Source organism: Crocodylus siamensis, chromosome 12 (genome assembly GCF_052110815.1).
Source record: "Crocodylus siamensis isolate JL-2025a chromosome 12, ASM5211081v1, whole genome shotgun sequence".
In the NCBI taxonomy this organism is placed as follows: Eukaryota; Metazoa; Chordata; order Crocodylia; family Crocodylidae; genus Crocodylus; species Crocodylus siamensis.
In genome coordinates, this window is record NC_143406.1 from 40,759,162 (window position 1) to 40,778,406 (window position 19,245).

At 47.6% G+C, this 19,245-nt stretch overlaps 1 protein-coding gene across 1 annotated transcript in view; it reads right to left on the reverse strand.

The window, feature by feature from the left end:
- ADAP1 (ArfGAP with dual PH domains 1) overlaps window positions 1-19,245 on the reverse strand; it is a 109,977-nt gene that overhangs the window by 26,444 nt on the left and 64,288 nt on the right. The window lies entirely within an intron of this gene.

Consider the following 19,245-nt stretch of genomic DNA (forward strand, 5'->3'; position numbering starts at 1 on the left):
GATTTCACCACTTGAGCTGCCCTGGACCTGGGGAATTTCCCCAGCCCCACTTCTGCTACGATGGGATTTGCCCCTTGGAATAGTTTTTGAGATTATTATTAAAAATTAAAAATCAGAAAAAAGCTGTTTTTAATCCCCACTGCAAATTCCCAGACAGCACAACTATCTGCAGCTAAACACACTCATGCTCTTTTCCAGTGCCTTCGTAGCCAGAATGTGACACTTATCTCAGCACAGATGTGTTAAAGCACTGTCCTTATTCTGCAGTGCATTAAAAAAAAAACACACCACAAGGCATCTGCAGAACAATCTCTGTAAATATTGACTGAGCTGTTTGATAATGATCTTCAATATATTTGAGATGTTAATTATACAAAAAGCCCCACTGAGATCTCTCCCTCTCAATTTCTCTTCTCTGCTCCATTTAGGTTTTGTCATTGACTCTCTATAGATGTGATTTTTAAAGCGAGAAATTAAATGCCTTTTAACTTGTAACTAAATAACTAAGCTCTTTCTTGATATGCAAAGTAGCTGTGGCATCAGCAGGCAGCCCGTCATTTATATGTATGTTATGAAACAGCAATTTATAGAAACTCCTTCTTCAGCCTGCGTCTCAGAAACCTCGACTAGTGAGCGTCGAGCTAAATGCCCACTCCCCCATGTAAAATGTATTTACATCTCAGAAAAAAAATAGCTTTGTAAGTACGAGCTGCGTAAAAAGCTTCTAGGTGAATGAGAGGTTAATGGCAGACAGTTTTATAAAGGCAACAGAATATGTTACTGCTAAGGTTAAAAATGAAACCCGTAAGTGCTGGTAGAGCTAAATATACCATTGGTTATAGTCCCTACATCAGTGCTATTTACTCTGTCTGGATTTATAAAAATTAAAACCAAATGCTTTCCCCAGATCCCGAAGCCGACTTTCTCCGAAGGGTTACCCAAAGCCCTCCATGTTAGGCATAAACAAATGCAACCTTAACCACTCCGCCGTTACTAATGTTGAATGTTAACTATAGCGCACATCGTAAATCTAAAAAAACCCATCAGACCACTGGAACGCGAGGTTGTAAATGGGCTGATAACTTGATACAGATGTAAGCAATGGAAATATTTAAAGCTGTCTGCAGCACTTTCTTTTCCATCCCAGATGGGTCAGACACAGTGTGTGTGTGGGGGGTCAGTTAAAAATGCCCGTGCCTCATTCTTCCCCACACTCCCCCGCTGCAATCTCCTTGGCTGCTTATACATCTCGACATGTGCTGCCACCCAAGAAAGAGAACTCGCGTTTCCACCAGCCTCTGGGGACATCCTATAATCCATTATTTACACTTCTACCACTTTAAATTAGTACAGTCTGCGCACAACCGCCTCGACACAGCTACTCTGCACGTGCACAGTACCTGACAATCATTTACTCAACTCAGATAAACCTAAATAGCTTCCAGGACCACAAGTCCCCTGGCACTGCTCCATGGATACATCATCCTGCTGCCGGCCAGACAGCCCACAGGCCTCCGCCGTGCCTTGCAGCCGTGCAGCACCAGGAGTCTTTTGGGGGCGGTTCACCGAGCTCAGCAACTCCCCCTCTGCACTGTTTACAGCCCAAATCCTCCTCGCTCGCTTCCCTCACCAACAGCATCCACTGCCTATGCCTCGCCAGGTTTTCTGCTCCCCATGATCCATCCACATAAATGGTCCACGGAGCGACCCCAAGCTTATACAGGGACAGAGCGTGGCTGCAGCCAGCTGCCCACCTATAACAAGCTAAGATGCATGCAGAAATCAAAGAACAATATTAAAGAGTGCAACCAAGCGGGTGGACTCGGGAGTTGGAACGGCAACTGCTCCGGTCCATCGGACCCTCCCCTCTGATGGCCGGCACCGACCTCTTGTCCCGAAGAAGACCTGAGCAAGCAGAGATGGAGTGCAATCTATACCGTTAGATGCAATTCAAACTACTTTTTTTTTTGTTTCATTTTTTAATGAAAGGAAACGGGGAGTCCCAGAGGGGACTTTAATCAAGCAGCAGAAATGAACCAAGCAAAAAAAATCCTGCTCCCTAGTCTGGCGAGCGACTAACCATCTGATACAAAGGCTAAGAAAACTACCGACCTGGCCACAACTACACTACCCAAGAACATCAAGGTGAGTGCAAAACCGCACTGACTGCTGCCCAAGGACTCTCATCATCCTGGTGGTACAAATGAATTCCCCCGTCTTTACAAGGAACTGAAGCTTTGAAGGATTCCTATTAAGGTGCATGTATCTGCCAGATTTTATCAAGGAAAATGGTATACAGTTAACGACACACTGCACATGATGGATCTGACTGGGAATAACGGATTTCTTCTCGGAGGGTGCTGACAGAAGACAGACAATCCGCAGACGATGCCTCCTTGATATATTTATAAAATGCAAGATTTGCTTAACACGAGGCAGAAACATTTCCTGGCTGCTGAGGGTTGGTCTTGTCAACTGCGCCGGTGAATAACAAAGTGCGCAGCAGCTTGTTCACAAACCTTTTCTAGGCGGTTTTTAAAAACCAAGGACAGGTAGTCAGAGAGTCTGCCTTTCCTGAGAACCAGGGCTAAATACCAAGCCCATGGAGAGGACTGGAGAAGACATCACGAGGGTAGACTAATGCGGGGAGGATGGCCAGAAAAGATCCACGGCTGCCGCAGCCGCACAAGTGTGCTGGTGGCCTGGAAGCAGCCAGAAGTCCCCGCTGCCCCGTGCGTCACAGCTGCCCAGGAGACCTTGTTACACCTCTGATCAGAAGCAATTTCTGCTGGGCCCTTTAAACTAACCTGGCAGTTTCCAAACTTCTCCCACGCTTAATTGCATCTGGCGTCTGGGAAAAAATAACACCTCGCTAGAAAGCTGCAGGACAGACGAGCTGGAGGCGGAAGTTAGGGGGTTGGACCCAGCTGTCAAGAAAAAGGGAGCAGAGAGGATGCAGTGATGCCTGCCTGACGCAGCAAAGGCAAGTATCCAGGTCAACAACACTTCGAGGGCACGGGATTCTTTGTCTTCAAAGCCGCACCTGCAGTTTGCTCAGTTCCAGGTGATGCTGGACAGGACACAAGGTTGCCGACATGACAAACGCTTTGCCTTGGATAAAGAAGCCAGGGCACTGGGTTGCTGGGCTCTCGGCAAGCAAGGGTGTATATGCCTCCAAAGGGCTGGGCTCCACATAAGCATTTAGGTGGTTATCATTATCAATGACTTGTGAAAGCTTTGCAGTCTTTCCCCTCCCCACAACAAGCTCCCCTGCCTACTGCTGTTGCTTTGGGGGGAGCTGCAACCAGGCTGTGGAAGTGCTCAGTAGAGGCTACTCTACCCCCCTGCAGAGGCAGCCCTCCACGGCCCCAGAGCAACCTCCTCTCCTGCAAAACCGGAGGGGATCCTCGTTCCCCAAGTCTGTCCAGCCCTACAGTCTCCAGCCACAGGGGCTCTGTGCCACAGCGGAGGGGGCGTCTCTTCCTCCGGGCTGTCTCTTGGAAGGATGGACAGGGTGCATTACACTACCAATGGGTTCTTCATGGCTGCAAAGGATGGGACATGATTTCTTCCTATGGCCCAGTCCTGCACCTTACACAATAAGCCCCTGAGGACACAGATAGACTACATCCTAATTCCCATGCTGCCCTAGCCTGGATTTTAATAAGCATGTTGCTCGGGTTGTTTCATTCCTTCTTCCTTCAGGGCTGCGTCCTCAGGTGATACTCCTTTTATCCTGCCCCAATCTAGCGTCTGCACCCATCAATAATAGAGAGTGGAAAAAACAGCACACTCTACTTGAACTGAACATGAACTCCTGGTTCCCCAGGCAAGCTACGGATGTCAGCAAGAAGCTTTGCCTTGAACGTCCATCTGAAACACCCTGGGAACAGGAAGATTTTTAATATACTGGCCGCAGAAGAAATAAGCAAAGATTCCCATAAAAGAAATCATTTGAGACTGGAAGGTGCCAGATCTGGACAAGGAAACCTCTTCGTTTTACCTCTGTTGCCTTCTTCACCTAAGCAACAGCTTCCCAATTAGAGGTATCTGGCCAAATTTGGGCTAGTGTAAGTAGGTGATGCTGTCTGGCCCACTAACATGACACTTGCAAAGAATCTGGGGCTGGACTCGATGATCCGTAAGATCCCTTCCAGCCCCTAACAACTGTGAAACTATGAAATTCAAGAGTTGTATGCCTCGGCCCTAAGCTACAGGACAAGCAGCACGGCTTTGCGACCATGACTGTCTTCTCTCCAAAAGTGCAGTACTGTCTCCAGCAGCCTGCAGGATAAGACTGTCACTATGAATTCACTAGCCCTAAAGCATTATTGCAGGAAGGCTGCCTTCCCCAGACCAGCGGGCCAGGAGCTCAGACCGGTCTCTAGAAACAACGCTCTGCTGTTGCTAACGTTACCTCTGTTTGCAGACGTCAAGTTCGCTGCAGAGCGTCAGATGCTTGCCAAAAAGAAAACCAATCACTTATTTTTGCAGACAGTTCTGGCATGAATTAGCAACATTTTAAAAACAGCTGTGACAGACTTAACCAACAAATAGTGTGCAATATAACTGTAAATCACAAAGAATTACATGACCAGCCAGAAAGTACACTTCTGCCTCATCACGTATCTTCCAGCCGTTCCAGAGCAACATCTTAGTCCATCACAATGTATATAATAACAGCGGGGGGAAAAATTAGCTTCCTGGATTCAGAAGACAAGAGTCAGTAAAGATTCCTCCCCCCACTCCACCCATCAGGATGGACAGTGAGAGGCCGCTACATTGCTCCTATGATCTAACTCAGCTTGCATTAGGTTTCTGTCCCAAAAATATTGCTACAGCGGGTGTAACAGGGAGCTCGGGGCTCCTGTTACTTCAAGGAAGAAGCTGCAACAGGAATATCCCCACATAGGGGAAGAGACTGAACATTAGGGGCTAGCTGCAGGGGAGTAGGCAGGGACCCATAGGCTACAAGTGCCTATTGCAGGGCCAGCTGCACAGCATGATGACCCAGAGGAAGGCACTGAGTGTTTTGAGCAATTGCTTGTCTTTTCATTTTCTAATTTATGTTGGAGGACTAGGTGGGGCTGTAAAGGGTGGAAAAGGAGGGACCAGGAGGCTTGAGGGGCATGTCAGGTTTTGAGCCCCATCAGGGCCAGGGGCATGAAACTGGAGCAGGGTGAGACTGAGAGGGCCAGAGTCTAAGCCCAAAGGGCAACAGGGGTGGCAACGAGAGGCTGAGACTGCAAGCGCAGGCCAGTGCCAGTGGGCCTAGGCTACCAGTCTACAGCCAGGATAACAAGGGAGCAACTAGCACCAGAGTGACATCTGCAAGGCATGAATGTGACTGTAGGGGTGGAAGGAGGCCATGAATAGCCTTTAAGGTGACTGGTGCCCTTGCTCCAACAGGGGCCCCACTCAGGGTTTGAAGAACAGAATTGGGGGTCAAGCTGGCTACAGGAGGGATCCACCGGCCAAAGCAAGCTAGGGGTCTCTCAGGGACCCTGGGGCACCCTCCCTTGTTCAACAGAAAATAATTCCATCAAGACATGGCAGGCGAGAGGAGAAGGGAGGGTTCCTGTGGACCTGGAGTGGGGCAGGAGCCACGAGGCCACCAGGGAACATCATAGCTGCCACTGGGGTATGGTCCTGCTATAGGTGGTGGCAAAGATGGGAATCCCAGCACTGAGAAATAACAGAGCAGATGGTGTATTAAGCATCACGTCATACTGTGTTGATCTAAGAAGGATGCAGGACTTTTAGCATCAGCTGTTGCCAGCAGTGTTATCTACACTCTTGCTTTTACTATTGGAGCTGCATCCGATCGAAGTGGTGGGAGCAAAAGTAGGACATTTTCAGCAAGGAAGTCCACAGTGGTTCTTTTGACTTCCCTTGTGGCCTCATTGAGTCATTGTGTCGGCCAAAGTTCAGTCCCTATAAAAAGGGGATGTTGAACTTCCATACCTGAAAGGGGCATGCATCATAAGGACTGCTTAATGATTTCACAGGGTTTGGTACATGGTAAGTTAGAATTATGATTCTGGTTGCTGGCATAGTGCCCAGGAAGAAGCAAATAATCAGAAAAAAGAAAACTAATGATTAAAAAACCCCATGGGCCCTTATTCTGATTTCCCTTATCCCCAAATAAACCAGGAGTGACTTCCAGTCAACCAGTGTAACTTCGGAACATGCCAAACATATTTTTTTTTGTCTTGGTGTGGCACTAATGCCTGTTTTCATGTAAGACTAAAAGCTCCAAAGATAACAGGAGAAGGGCTCCTGTGGTGATAAATTCATGTTGACTCTCTCCAAGAAGTCTGAGGAGGCCCATTCTCATGAGGCTCTAGCCCAGATGAGGAACCAAAGGCTACATTTAGGTAGGGTGACCATAAGGAAATCTGGGACATCCAGGACACTGCCCTTCACACCCAACTCAGCAACAGAGGCTGGCGGGCAGGGGCATGGATGCAGTCCAGTGGGGAAGCAGAGCAGCCTGGTGTGTCTGACCAGCTGGAACCAGCTTTCAAAATCCAGGACTGTCTGGGGCAAAGAGGGATGTATATCACCCTATAGTTAGGGGAAGCATCCCGACCTATTCAAAACTCACCTTGGCAACCAAGCCAATGCTCATGCAAACCCCAAATACCTCTTGCCATTGTTCCCTCTGCCTCTTATCTCCTTGGGAGACAAACCAGAGATCATGGAAATGGAGGGAACTCCTACTCAGTAGGTATATACAAATAGCAATCTGAGCTACCAGTCCCATGGGCTGAGCCCTTCATTCATGCAGACAGACTCCCTTTCCTTTAAGTCATCAAACAACAAGCTTTATCCGCAGCTCAAAAAAACCCAGTCAATTCAGTGCTAAAATAACAGGGCTTATATTTCTGCATTTCCATTTCTATAAGAAACCTGAAATTCTACAGCTCATACAAGATGCATTAAACCACTCCAGTAGACAGGTACTTATTGGAATAGCAACATGAATTTGATGTTGTACAGTTAAGAAAGTTGACTCTACGAGAGACATCTTTGACAGCCAATGGTCATGACACCTTTTTAATGGAGGGGCTTGTGGGAGAATGTGACACTATTATACTTTCCACGCTACGCTTTCCTCTGATTCCTGTGACCCCATACTCTCCATAGCCAGGGCACAAGGCACTGGACTGAGAAGGATGCATGTTCAAACTGAAGTCTTCTCTCCACTGTGAAGAGCGTAGGGTGCTGTCAATCTGGCACTGAGCACGATCAGCACGATCCCTGAAGACTCAGTGTCTATTCCTCACATTTTCCAAGCTCTCACAAGCCCAGCAGACAAATCCCCAGACCTCGCTCTTCCCCGTCCCAGGTTTCTAGGGGCTATCACCACATGACTTCTTCTGCATGCGCCCATTTCAAATGTGAGAATTTCCAGGATCTAAAGCCAATCAGTCCTTTCCTAACAATCTCTTAATATGCAAATTATCTTTCCGATGGCCACTTTAAGCAGAAAAGAATTTCCTGCTGCCACCCAGCCTGCTCTTGCTGCTTTCCAGGAGCTCATAAACCAATTATTGTCCCCCCTGCATTTTAGGCCAGCTATGGATGCAAGCTGCTGATTAGATTGATTGCTTCCACAATACCCAATTAACCCACTTGCTCTGCAAATGATTGACTTAATCAAAGGCAATTAGCACTTGAATGGCTAAATCATGCAGGAAAAGAGGGCTTGGAAGGTGATTGAGATGCCACATTATGGACATCTCAGTGGCCTTCCAAGAGATAACATCGTCATTAATGTTCCCAGCCCAGTACTGCAGCTGCCAGAAACAGCTCCTCTGTGGTTTCAGCTGAAATATCCAATGGCGGGGAAGGGGGAGTGGGTGTGTATAGAAAAGCAGGGATTATTTTCTGGATCAAAGACATTGGAAAAGAATTGCCATGGTGTTAAGAAAGGAAAAGGGCCATGCCTCCCCAACCCTCGCCCAAACTGAAAGCTCTGCGGTATGCACTACCTAGTCCAATGCTTCTCAAGCTTTTTTAGACTTGAGGCATCTCTAGATAGATTCAAGGCACCCCTTGGAAAACGCCACCTTTTTGTTTTCACTCTTTTTTTGCCTACACAAAAAGAATAGAGCAGTTTTTCATTTGCAAAGAACCCTGGAAGCCCACAACTGTGGATTTCTATTTGAAATCTCTGGGTTTCCCTTGTGAATCATGTTTGCAAACCTAACAGTGCTAACTGTGCAGCACCCCGCGACACCCTTGAACGGATCCTCAGGGCACCCTGGCTGAGAATCACCGGCCCAAGGAGTGGGGAAGGGAGCCTTCCTAACTTCTACTCGGGATGGTCCTTTGTTTTCCACGGTCAGTGTTTAACTGAGAGACTGCCAACTCACTCCACTCCTAATTTGTGTCTGCATGTGTGCGCGGGTTCCTCCTGTCCATGCAGAGCTGCACTGAGATCAACCCATTTCACAGAGGTCCCTGCCAGGATGCAACTTCATCATTCGCACCAGGGAGCCAGAATCTCCACGCGCACTCCCGTTCTCCTGGCCGATCTGCTCAGCTAAGCCAAACACACTTTACAGAGCCCTCTGAAAGATTTCAGGCAAGTTATCGTCTCCCACAACACACGCCGCCACTAAGAAACCCAGCTTGTAGGCAGTGTCAGGGCCCTGGGGACTTGGACATCATCTCCACTGTCACTGCGAGCTCCAGAACCGCTGGACAGTATTATACACGCTCTGTGACCGAGGCAGAGAAAGGTACAAACAGCTCTTCCTAGCAGAGCACCTCAGGAAAGACAAAAACCCAGCCACCCATTCAATCAACAAAAGACAAAGACAGCTCTTAGATCTGGGCTGACCCTGGGGGTTGGGCCAAGTATGTAGAAAGGAATTAAAAAAAAAACCCTACATCTCTAGAAATCATTGCAAAAACTCTGTGTTATTTTGCTGCCTCTTAAACAACAAAGCCCTTTGAAGTGAAAAAATGTGCAGTGTTTCAGCTAACCCATCTGTTGGAAATCAATGTGTGAAATGGAGCCAAATACAGCATCTCTCCAGAAAAACATCAGCCACAGCTTAGCAAAACACCCGAGTCCTTGCCTCAGCTTGAAAAGCCCTGGACCTTTTCTGAGAGCATGTGTGTTGCATTTAAACACAAGGTCAGCCGCTGGGATGGAGAGGCCTGTTAAAGTCATGAAAAATATACCTGCATTGCAGGCTCTGAGTTGAAAAGCCAGATTGCTCCTCGGCAAAGCTCCAATAATAAAGCTATAATCCGTTAAGCCTGTGATGTTTGCCACTATTTAAATCTGATTAAAGTTGTTCATGACACCACTAAACCTAACAGTCAGAAAACACTCCCGTTCAGTTCTGATGTTTCTCAGTGTAATCCGGACCCTCTCCTTTCAAAGAGTTGTCAGCTAAAGGGAATATAATAAGAGAACATGGCATCTAATCCAGTTTTTTAAGCTGTTTTTAACTGGTTTCTCTAATCACATGTTACAGTTCCCTCTGGAGCAACTCTCAGGTAACAAAGAAATTAATCTATTCATTAATATTCCCAGAAGGTTGCGGATGGCATCATATTGTGCCTTCATTTATTGGGTCTATCTAATACGCATAAGGAACATATGGCAAGGTGCAGAGGTGTGAAATGAAATGAAGCCACCACTGAGATGACGGGCAGGAGCCGTTCAAGTTACTCTGCAGGCTGCATTATATGGATCAGCAATTAGAAGGGAAGCTAGTGGAAGGGGAGGATGCACTCATTAGTATGTCTTGCATTGATACTCAAGGTGAGGGGGAAGAAAGCCCTGCTTATCTGTGTAGCAAACAGCTAGAATCACGGTGCTTGTGCCCCTGACCCCAGGAGGAGGAGAGTGCAGCAGGTGTTTGCAGGGCTGGGGCTGGGGAAGCTCACTCCGGCCCCATATCAGACGTTCCCTGCTTCCCAAGGGTCTGGCATTTAGTGTCAATGCAGCTGCTGTGCCTTGGCTCTCAGGATTGAGAACAGGTACCTGGGATTTGCACAATGGAGACAGGTGAGGAAGGACAGGGGTTTCTCTTCCGCTTTCTCTTCTACTGTGCACTATATGAGAGCAGTCCAGCAATGGTCAGAGCTTCTGATGAGGTCCCTAAGAAACGTTTCCCTTCCAGAGCATGCCAGGAAATGCAAACCTCTCAGCCAGCCCTAAACCCCGCAGAATGTGGGGCGGGGAGGGAGCATGGGCAGAAAGCTTCGTGTTCCCAGTCTTCTTCTTGTCATTGCAGAGATCTCCCCTACAGTCATCCTACTGAGGCTCAGTCACATCCACCCTTCCATCGATTCCCTCTGTAAAGGGCCTATCAATATGGTGCAGCTTCCCGGGTAACTTCATTACTGAGCAACTGTTTACATATTAAAGATTAGACACAAATTAATCACTGGAAGGTGATTACCTTGGATTTGTGGGAAAGCAGAAGCTGAAGTCCTCTCTTAAGGAGAATTCCTTTACTGGAAGTCTTGAGCTTACACTACTGAGAAATGCTGCACAGTATCTGATTTCACTGGGAAATCAAATCTTTCTTCCTTGACCGGCATCTGCAAATTCTCATTTGGGAGATCCTGGCCACTTGAACACCTCTGGCTGAAGCTACATTACTTTCCTCTCTGCAGAGGCTCATGTCCATAGTAAACAACTTCCCTTTTTTTTTTTCCTTTTTCCTCATCTCAGTGCAACCTCTTATAACAACACGTGATACCTCCAAATTGCATTCTGACCTTCACTTTCATTTTTTTTAACTGTAAAGTTGATAAAAGTTCAATAACGAATGCACCTGAGGTCTGATATTCCTGGGAAGACAAGAATATGCACACTCAAGATTAACAACTAAAGAAAAAATTGCATAACGATAGCATTTAAAGGCTGAAACTAGGGCCTACTTCAGGGGTGGGCAAAATACGGCCCGGGGGCTGGATCCGGCCTGCCAGCCATTCTATCTGGCCCATGGGGCCCCTAAAAAATTTAGTAAATTTAATATTTATTTGCTCCTGGCTGCCTGTCAAAGATGACAAGAGCCAGGGGCAGTAGGATCCAGGGGAAGCCAGCAGCAGGACCCAGCAGCAAGGCCCTGCCTAGCAGAGGCTTCTGGCCTGGGGCCATGGGGCTGTTCCTGCTTCCCTGCACTGGAGTGGGAAATGCAGCCCTTGACAGCTTGCCAAAACTTGGTAAGTGGCCCTCTGCCCAAAATAATTGCCCGCCCCAGTGGGCAATTAGTACTTATGCTAGGTACTAACTACTTATGCTAGGTACTAACATATTGAAGACAGAGTCCCCACCCCAAGCAGCATATGCTCTAACCAGGAAAAGATGGACAAGAGGTGGAAAAAGGGAAGTTGAATTATCCTTTTTAGCCAAATGGGAAACTGAGGCAACACCAAGCTTAAAAGTTTAATCCAGCAAAACATTTTGGCATGTGATTCACTTTAAACATGTGCTTAAATCCTATATAATTTGCTTAATAGGGATAAACAGAACTATGTGCTCAACTGCTTTGCTTGGTTGAATCAAGAACAATGTGCAGCTTCCCCAGTGCCGCATATGGAGAATGTGGTACAGCCCACGATCTCCTCATCTATGAACAATGCTGCAACTACCACATTACATTTTCAAAAACCACTTCTTATTTGTATGACTAACCACAGGAGGCAATCAAAAGGGAAAGATGCTTAGGAACCTACTGGCTTTTCACTGTTGACGCTGTCAGCTTAGTGGCTGTTCTAGAAGCTGGGCTGGAGCCTTCACAGCTACTTTCATGCTTGGCTCTCACACTGCAGCATTAGTGCCGCAAACGCAGCAGAAGGACATTGAAATACTAAGAAGCAGAGATTCTGCTGTTTTTCTTTTTCCACGGAGAGATTTCCAGAAGCTTTTTGCGTTCTGTGTTTGTACAGCACCGAGCCCATGGGATAGTTTGGTCAAACCATGGGACAGATGGACAATAATAATCCAGGGCTGTTTTTCTGAAATCCTGGCACAGTCTCAGCTGAATCTGATCACAATCGTCCTCATTGCAAGGGGACAGAAAGGTCTGAAGCCAACCATGCACTTACTTAACAGGATGGCAAACAAGTGGAACGAGCCATAGCTGTATATACCCAGCTGCCACAGCAGGGCTCGAACTCAGGACTTTCAGCATCACAATGGCAGGCCCGGAGCTAAAAGAGAGCTCCTTCCTTAGTAGGAGCAGATTGTATTATAAATGCAAACAGCCACAAGAGGGACACAATTCCCAACCCCCACAGCATGTCTGAGCTCAACTCCCCAATTCCCTAACATGCCCTTGAAATTATTGTTAAACTACAACTGAAGTTTTCCTGGTTTTCATTAACAATCCCATGGCTCAATTATCAACAGCAACAAACAAGCTGTACAGATGTGGCCAAGACAGCCAGATTTCCTGCCTGAACTCATTTTCTGCCTTCTGCTTGGGTCCTTTCTTTTTTCTCCCTGCCAGCACACCTCCGACCACTGGCCCATCCACAGACCTGAACACACCTATGATTATTCTTAAGCAGAGTGCAACAAAACCTCACTGACAAAAGAGGGTGCAGCCCCATAGAAACCAAAGGACCTGGGTCTTTTTGGGCCAGATTCAGAGCTGGTATCAAGTACTGCCCTACTTTTACTTGGAACACAAGAACATAAGACGTGCCAGACTTGGCCAGACCAATGGCCCACCTAGCCCAGCGGTTACCAACCAGTGGATCTTGATCTGGTAGATCTTGGAGTCTCTTGAGATAGATCTTGGAGCTTCTTACAGTCAATACAAGGCTGGGGTGGGGGGCTGAGTGCCTGTGTGCATGCATACATGCACCCCAGCCCAGCAGGCCAGTCCATGGGGGAGGGAAGAGGTAGGGGCTAGATTGAGGCCCTCATGGTGAAGGACTGTGCCACAGAGGCAGGAGCAGGGGTAAGTTGAGAGGGACCCCAGCTGGGTGGGACTTACTTGCTGGGAAGGCGCATGCTCAAATAACTTTTTCTCGATCTGCCTGCCCCACATTCTCTCCCCACAGACTTACCTGCTGGACCGGGGGGTGAGGGGAGGTCAGCAGCACACGGTAGATCTTGTTTTTAAATGCCAAAAATGATCTCCTACTTAAAAAGGCTGGAGACCACTGACCTATCCCATTATCCCATCACCAACAGTGGCAGAAGTGGATGCTAGGTGGAGAGCCGGATACATCTAGAGCAGGGGTGGGCAAAATGCGGCCTGTGGGCCAGATATGGCCAGCCAGGCCATTCTATCTGGCCCGCAGGGCCCCTAAAAAATTTAGAAAATTAATATTTATCTGCTCCTGGCTGCCTGTCATGTGGCCCTTGATGGCCTGCCAAAACTCAGTGGCCCTCCACCCAAAGTAACTGCCCGCCCCTGATCTAGAGCGACCTATCCTCTACCCACTGCCCTCCTGGGCAGCCACCATTATTGGGTGAGATTCCAGAGGAAACGTCTCCAACCATTTTGTTCAACAGCTATTAATAGATTTATCATCCATGAATTTATCCAGTCCCTTTTCAAGCCTGGCTATCCCATCTGCCTCTACCACCTCCCATAGCAATATAGTCTACAGGTGAACTATGAGTTGCATAATAAAGTACTTTCTCTTGTTAGTTTTAAACCTAGTTTAAACAGATTCAGCTGTCTCCTAGTAGGGCCCTCTAGATGTAGTATTTTGGGACTTGGTGAACAACAGTTCCCTGTTCACTTGGTTCACATGCTTCATCATTTTATAGACCTCCATCATCTTCACACTCAGCCCTCTCCTTTCCAAACCAAAGAGTCCTAGCCTTTTTATTCTCTCTTTGTATGGCAACTGCTCCATAGCTTGATCATTTTGGTTGCCCTTCTCTGTACCTTTTCTAATTCTACTACAAACTTTTTGAGACGAGGAGACTGGACCGTCACACAGCGTTCAAGATGTGGGCACACTGTGGATTTGTATAATGCCATGTTGTTTTCTATTCCTTTTTTAATGATGCCAAACATTTTATTGGCTTTTCTGAACCCAATGATCTTTTGATACAGAGGGGATTTACCCAAACAATGACCAGGAAACCCTTCTTCTCTCACATCGGGGAGAAGACAGGCCCCTAAAGATTTAGTAAAGGACATCATAAAATTGGGTTCCTGAGCATGCCCACAGCTGAGCGACGCCGGTCTCTGCTGCCCTGCAAATGGCACGTTCGGTTCCAAAGTGCTGCAAAGCCCCAAGCCAGTGCTGACAATCTGGCGCTGGGGGAGACATTTAGCAGCTTAGGTTTTGTGAAGCGTGGCCCTGTTCAAAACCAGAGTCTTGGGAATCGTCCAACACATTCTCCAAGCCATGAATAGCTTCAGACAAATTGTCTTATAGCCACGTCTGTAAATAAAATTCAGACTAGAACAGCTGCTCACGTAGATCACGACCAGTTAGGTTTAGCACTCCCTCCCCTCAGTGCATGATCCACGGATCACTAGATTCAATGGAAACCATTCAGGCGGCCTTCACGGGGCCTCGGACCCCTAACTCCAGAGCACTACCACTGAGACATAGAGACCTCCCCCCCACCCCAGTGAGCAGATTTTCAAGGCTAAATCCCAGCAAGCATCTTCCTAGAGAGCCCAGGCTCTCCTGTTTACTTTGAAAAGAAGCCCAAATGGCTTTGGCACATCTGTTGCAGCTGCGGAGCAGCTCTCGATCATCTGTCTATTCATCACAATTAGAATCAAAACTCCGGCTCTGCCCCGGGCATAGATAACTTGTTAACTGGCACAATCTTTCTTCTCCATCTGCCAGTTTTGCGGCTGCCCAAGGCATCAGCTCAAACTGCATGTTCCTATGAGCAGCAGCCAGATCTAGATGCACTCGATGCACTACACTGCAACAGCGATGTGCGTGTCACATGGGGATGCACGCTCATATGCCTTCGCTTTCTGGGATACTGTTGAAAATGAGCGCGATCCTGCCCTGCAGACGGATCCAACTCTATGGATCCAGGGTGTCTTCCAAGCTCTGCTGAAGCCAATCACAAAAATTCCCAACTCCAGCTCTGGCAAGAGTCTGTGAGTAAATGTGGCATCTTTTATTAGACCAACTGAATAGTTGGAAACATTGTTCTTTACAAGCTTTCAGGCATGAGCAACCTTCTTCAAGCATACGGAGAGTCGGTCTGTATTTTATGAAGGTTTCAAAATCCCCTTCTCAGTGTGCAAATTACTTTGTTAGATAGTCCAGGGATGATGGACATAGCTATAGTTATTATGGATGCGCGACGCGTGCCACCTTCATGCAGGGCACTGGATTAGATCAGAGGTGTCAAACTCACTCTGGGCCCCGAGCCAGATCTGGACTGTGGGATGGGTGGCACATGGACCTATTGATCTCCCAAGCCAGATCCATAGGGCCAGCAGCTGCAACAGCGGCGTGCCCAGTGGTGGCTGCAGCAGGTCCAGAGATGGCATCACAGGCCCAATGAGGGGGAGAAGGCAGGGCCAAGCAGACATGAGGTGGGCAGGACTGACTTGTCCCCTGCTGCCAAGGCCCATGTCCAGTGGGGCCCAGTCATGCCAAATTCTGTGCCCCGTAACAGGGCTTATCAGGAGTTCGACACCCCTGATAGCCCCCTGGGCTGGACCGGCTCTGTGGGCTGGATCTGGAGGTCAGGGCTTATGTTTGACACTTCTGGACTAAATGAACCTTGAGGCCCCTTCCATCCCTATGAATCGGATTCCTAGTGGGGTCTAACAGCCCAGCAAGGGTTGGGTTTTCCTGGATGGAATCGCTCTCCGACATAATGATCACAGCTGAAGTTGGTGGCCACTTTGCACATTCCCCAGTTCAAGGAGAGTTTTAAAACAGTCAGATCAGGAGGTGCTGACAATGGGTTTTCCAGTCCAGTACTAACCGCAACTTGGTAAATCATGTAAATATTTTTCAACAAGCATCTGAACTAAAAAACAGCAAACCCCAGCCTTGCTGCTGCAGATGTATCTGCTGAGTCAGGCTTATAACGGGGAGGAAATGTGATTTACATCTCTTCCCTGAGCTGTTTTCTGATGCTCTGTCTTACAGTCCTCATTAGCACAGCCAGCAGCAGTCACTCTAATACAGCACCCCTGCCATGAAGCTTTGACACTTTTACACTCCAAACTACTCAGCCCTCCGACTGTTCGCACCCTGACCTACTTGCCGGGATTTTATCAGCCCTGTAACCCCAGAAGCCAACAAATATTTGGCTTGTTTTCCTCTTTGTCTCTTCTTCATTCAAGAAAAAGGGGCAGCCAGATTCATTTCAAGACTGAGCCCACAAGCTGCTTGAGCAACCCACAGTTCACCGGGACTATTGCATCCAGTCCAGGCCCCTGCTTCAAGAAATATGTGGACAACTTGGAAGGAGTTTGGCAGAGAGAGCAAGAGAAATGATTAGAGGCTTAGGAAACCTGATTTACCAGGAAAGGTCAGAAGGACTGGGATTATCTATTCTGAAGAGATGGTTTATGGGCAATTTGACAACAGTCTTCAAATACCTAAAGGGTGGCCATGGAGTACCTAACAAGGAGCAATGGTCTTAGCAAGGGAAACACAGGTTAGAGGTACAAAGGGCTTGTGACGTGCAAGTGGTTAAACACTGGAGCAGCTTACATAGAGAGATTGTGGAGTCTCCATTACTGGAAACTTGTAAGAGGAGCAGGTTAGAAAAACTGGACCAGAGTTTAGACAGGGATGATCCAGCCTTGGGCAAGGAACCGGATTAGGTCCTGAGGTCCCTTCCAGCCCCGTTTTTCTACAATTCTATGATTATATCATCATGTCACTGCACCAGGTCTTGTTGATACAGGTTTTTTCAAGTTCTCCAAAATTTTGTGCCTTTAAATGATTTTATTTCTTGAAAAATAGAAATATAAAACAAGTTATGGAGCTGGGATGGGGTTTTTTTGAGTATTAATGGCAACAGATCACTGTTACTTGTTTTGATCTGATTTAGCATATGTTAAATATTAAGATATGGCCCCTGCTCCCAGGAAACTATTATTTAGTAAGAGCCAAAAGTATTCCTGCCATTGTACAGGTCTTTAATACAAGAGACAGCTTTGCTTAAATTAGACAGGAAGAGTTTCAGTGACAATGGATTTTCACAGTACCAAATAGACTGGATTCTTATTTGTCTATTTATCTTTAAGCTGACTATTAAGAGACTCAGTTACACTATAAACCTAGTGATTTTCAAATAATAGATTTAGTGACCAGTGATTCTCAACCAGAGCCAGTTGTGGGAGGCTCAGAGCTTCCGCTCAGAAAATGCCAGGCATGGACCTCAGTCCCTGAGTTACTCCATTGAGCACTATGGATACCAGAGACAAGTATGGCCATCTGCAGTGACCCCAAAATTGACCTGGATGTCTCTGCAAAATGGGTTCTGGTGCTGTCCTCTACTTCCTGCTCCAGGCACGACTGGAAATCCCATGGGAAAAGGCTGTTCTCCTGAGCCTTACCCCTGGTTTCAGCCTGGACAGCACCAGTGTGCTGAGAAAAGGAAAGAAGGGTGGTGGTGGCTGCGGGGAGAGGGGAGAAGGAACCCTATAAAATGTTTTTTACATCAAACCTCCATGAAAAAGATTTACTTTGAGCACAGGTCCAGGCAGGCTCGGCAGAGAACGTGGAGCGTCATGTTGAAGTACAAGCTGGAAAAGGGTGCAGTAGAGCAAGGGTGGGGTGGGAGCACCCCAGACTGGATCCCAACCTGACCCGTTTGACAAGGGAGAGAGAATTTGGGGGCAGATTTTCTGCCCTCGGTCTCTATTTGAGCACATGCAAAATTCCTTGCCTGGCTGCGTGAGCCTGTGCCCACCAGAGGCAGATGCTCAGGCACTGATGTTTGCATCCATCCATTAAGACCCTGCCTCCTGCACTGTTATGTGCCCCTGCCAAACTCACAGGGGTGCCAGTGTGGCAGCTGGCACTGTGGATCACTCAGTAAGAGGCAGATCGCCCTTCTTCAGCACCTCCTGCACTCCTCCTTTGGGATGCAAAACATTTAATTCAGGAAGGGACTCTACAGACCACTGGTGCTGCAAGTGAAGTCACCAAGCTGAATGACACAAGAGACACGTACACATGGCTGCACAAAGGTCTATAATATCCAGTCCATTCAGTCCTGAGCTGCCATTTAACATCCTGGTTTTCACACCTAATTTCATAACAGGAAGAGGCTTTCAGGCACGACTAATCCAACTGACAGCCTAGGTTGGGCTTTCCGTATCATCACAGGGCCATGCATGCTCTGAATGTGCCCAATCTCTGATGCTAAATGAAATGTTTAAAAGCTCTCTTCCTTTGCAAGCACTAAAGTATGTTATATGGTGTACGGTAGCAGATTCCCCGATACCCAGGGACTATAAAACCTATTTCCCAAGATGAGACATTTCCCCGGCCTGGCAGAATGATGTCACTGATTGCAGAATCTCTCCCGCTCCCCTGCTGCGCGTAAAGAAGGTGCCTGCCTTGTCAGTAATGCACTTTTCCTCCTGCACTACTGGGCTGAGAGAATTTGGCACTTTGCTAAGGCAGTCTTGACTACAGGAAGCCGGCATTGCCTTTTTCAAACATCGTGTACCTGGTTCGCTTGATCTTTGTTACGTTCCAAGTACGCGGCGCTACAATGAAAGCGTGTTCGTGTTAACACACAACCTACTGAATGTCTGGCCGATGCATACTACCCACGTGGCATGTACGCACGGATTGCAGAACTCAGCCTGGATGTTTTTGGGACAGAAATCGCCATTTTGGTTACTGTTTGCACGGGGCCTTGCTCCAAGCAGTACCCAGCTGCGACTGAGGACCCTGGGTGCAAATCACATATATATATACACACGCATCTGGTTAAGAGAACAGACGAGCTCCAAAATGCAGGTGAAATGGCTCTTAGAAAACCAGATACTGCCCGCCTTTTTTTCCTTTGGGTGAGGCTCTGCTTGCGCCTTCTCTTTGCTGACACTCTGCCAATGAAGGACTCTGCATAAATGGTTTGCAGCCGCGATAGAAAAGCACTGTTGCTATTTCGCCCCCTTGGACTTGCCCCACCTGACACTGCCTCTGCATTTGGGGTACTTTCCTGGAAGGCCTCCATCAACACTGCATTTCTTGACCTTCATCATCTCCAATGCTTTTATTCTCACAACACCCCTCCAGTAGGGACCTACTTAAATCACGGTTTCATGATGTTTGTGGAAACTG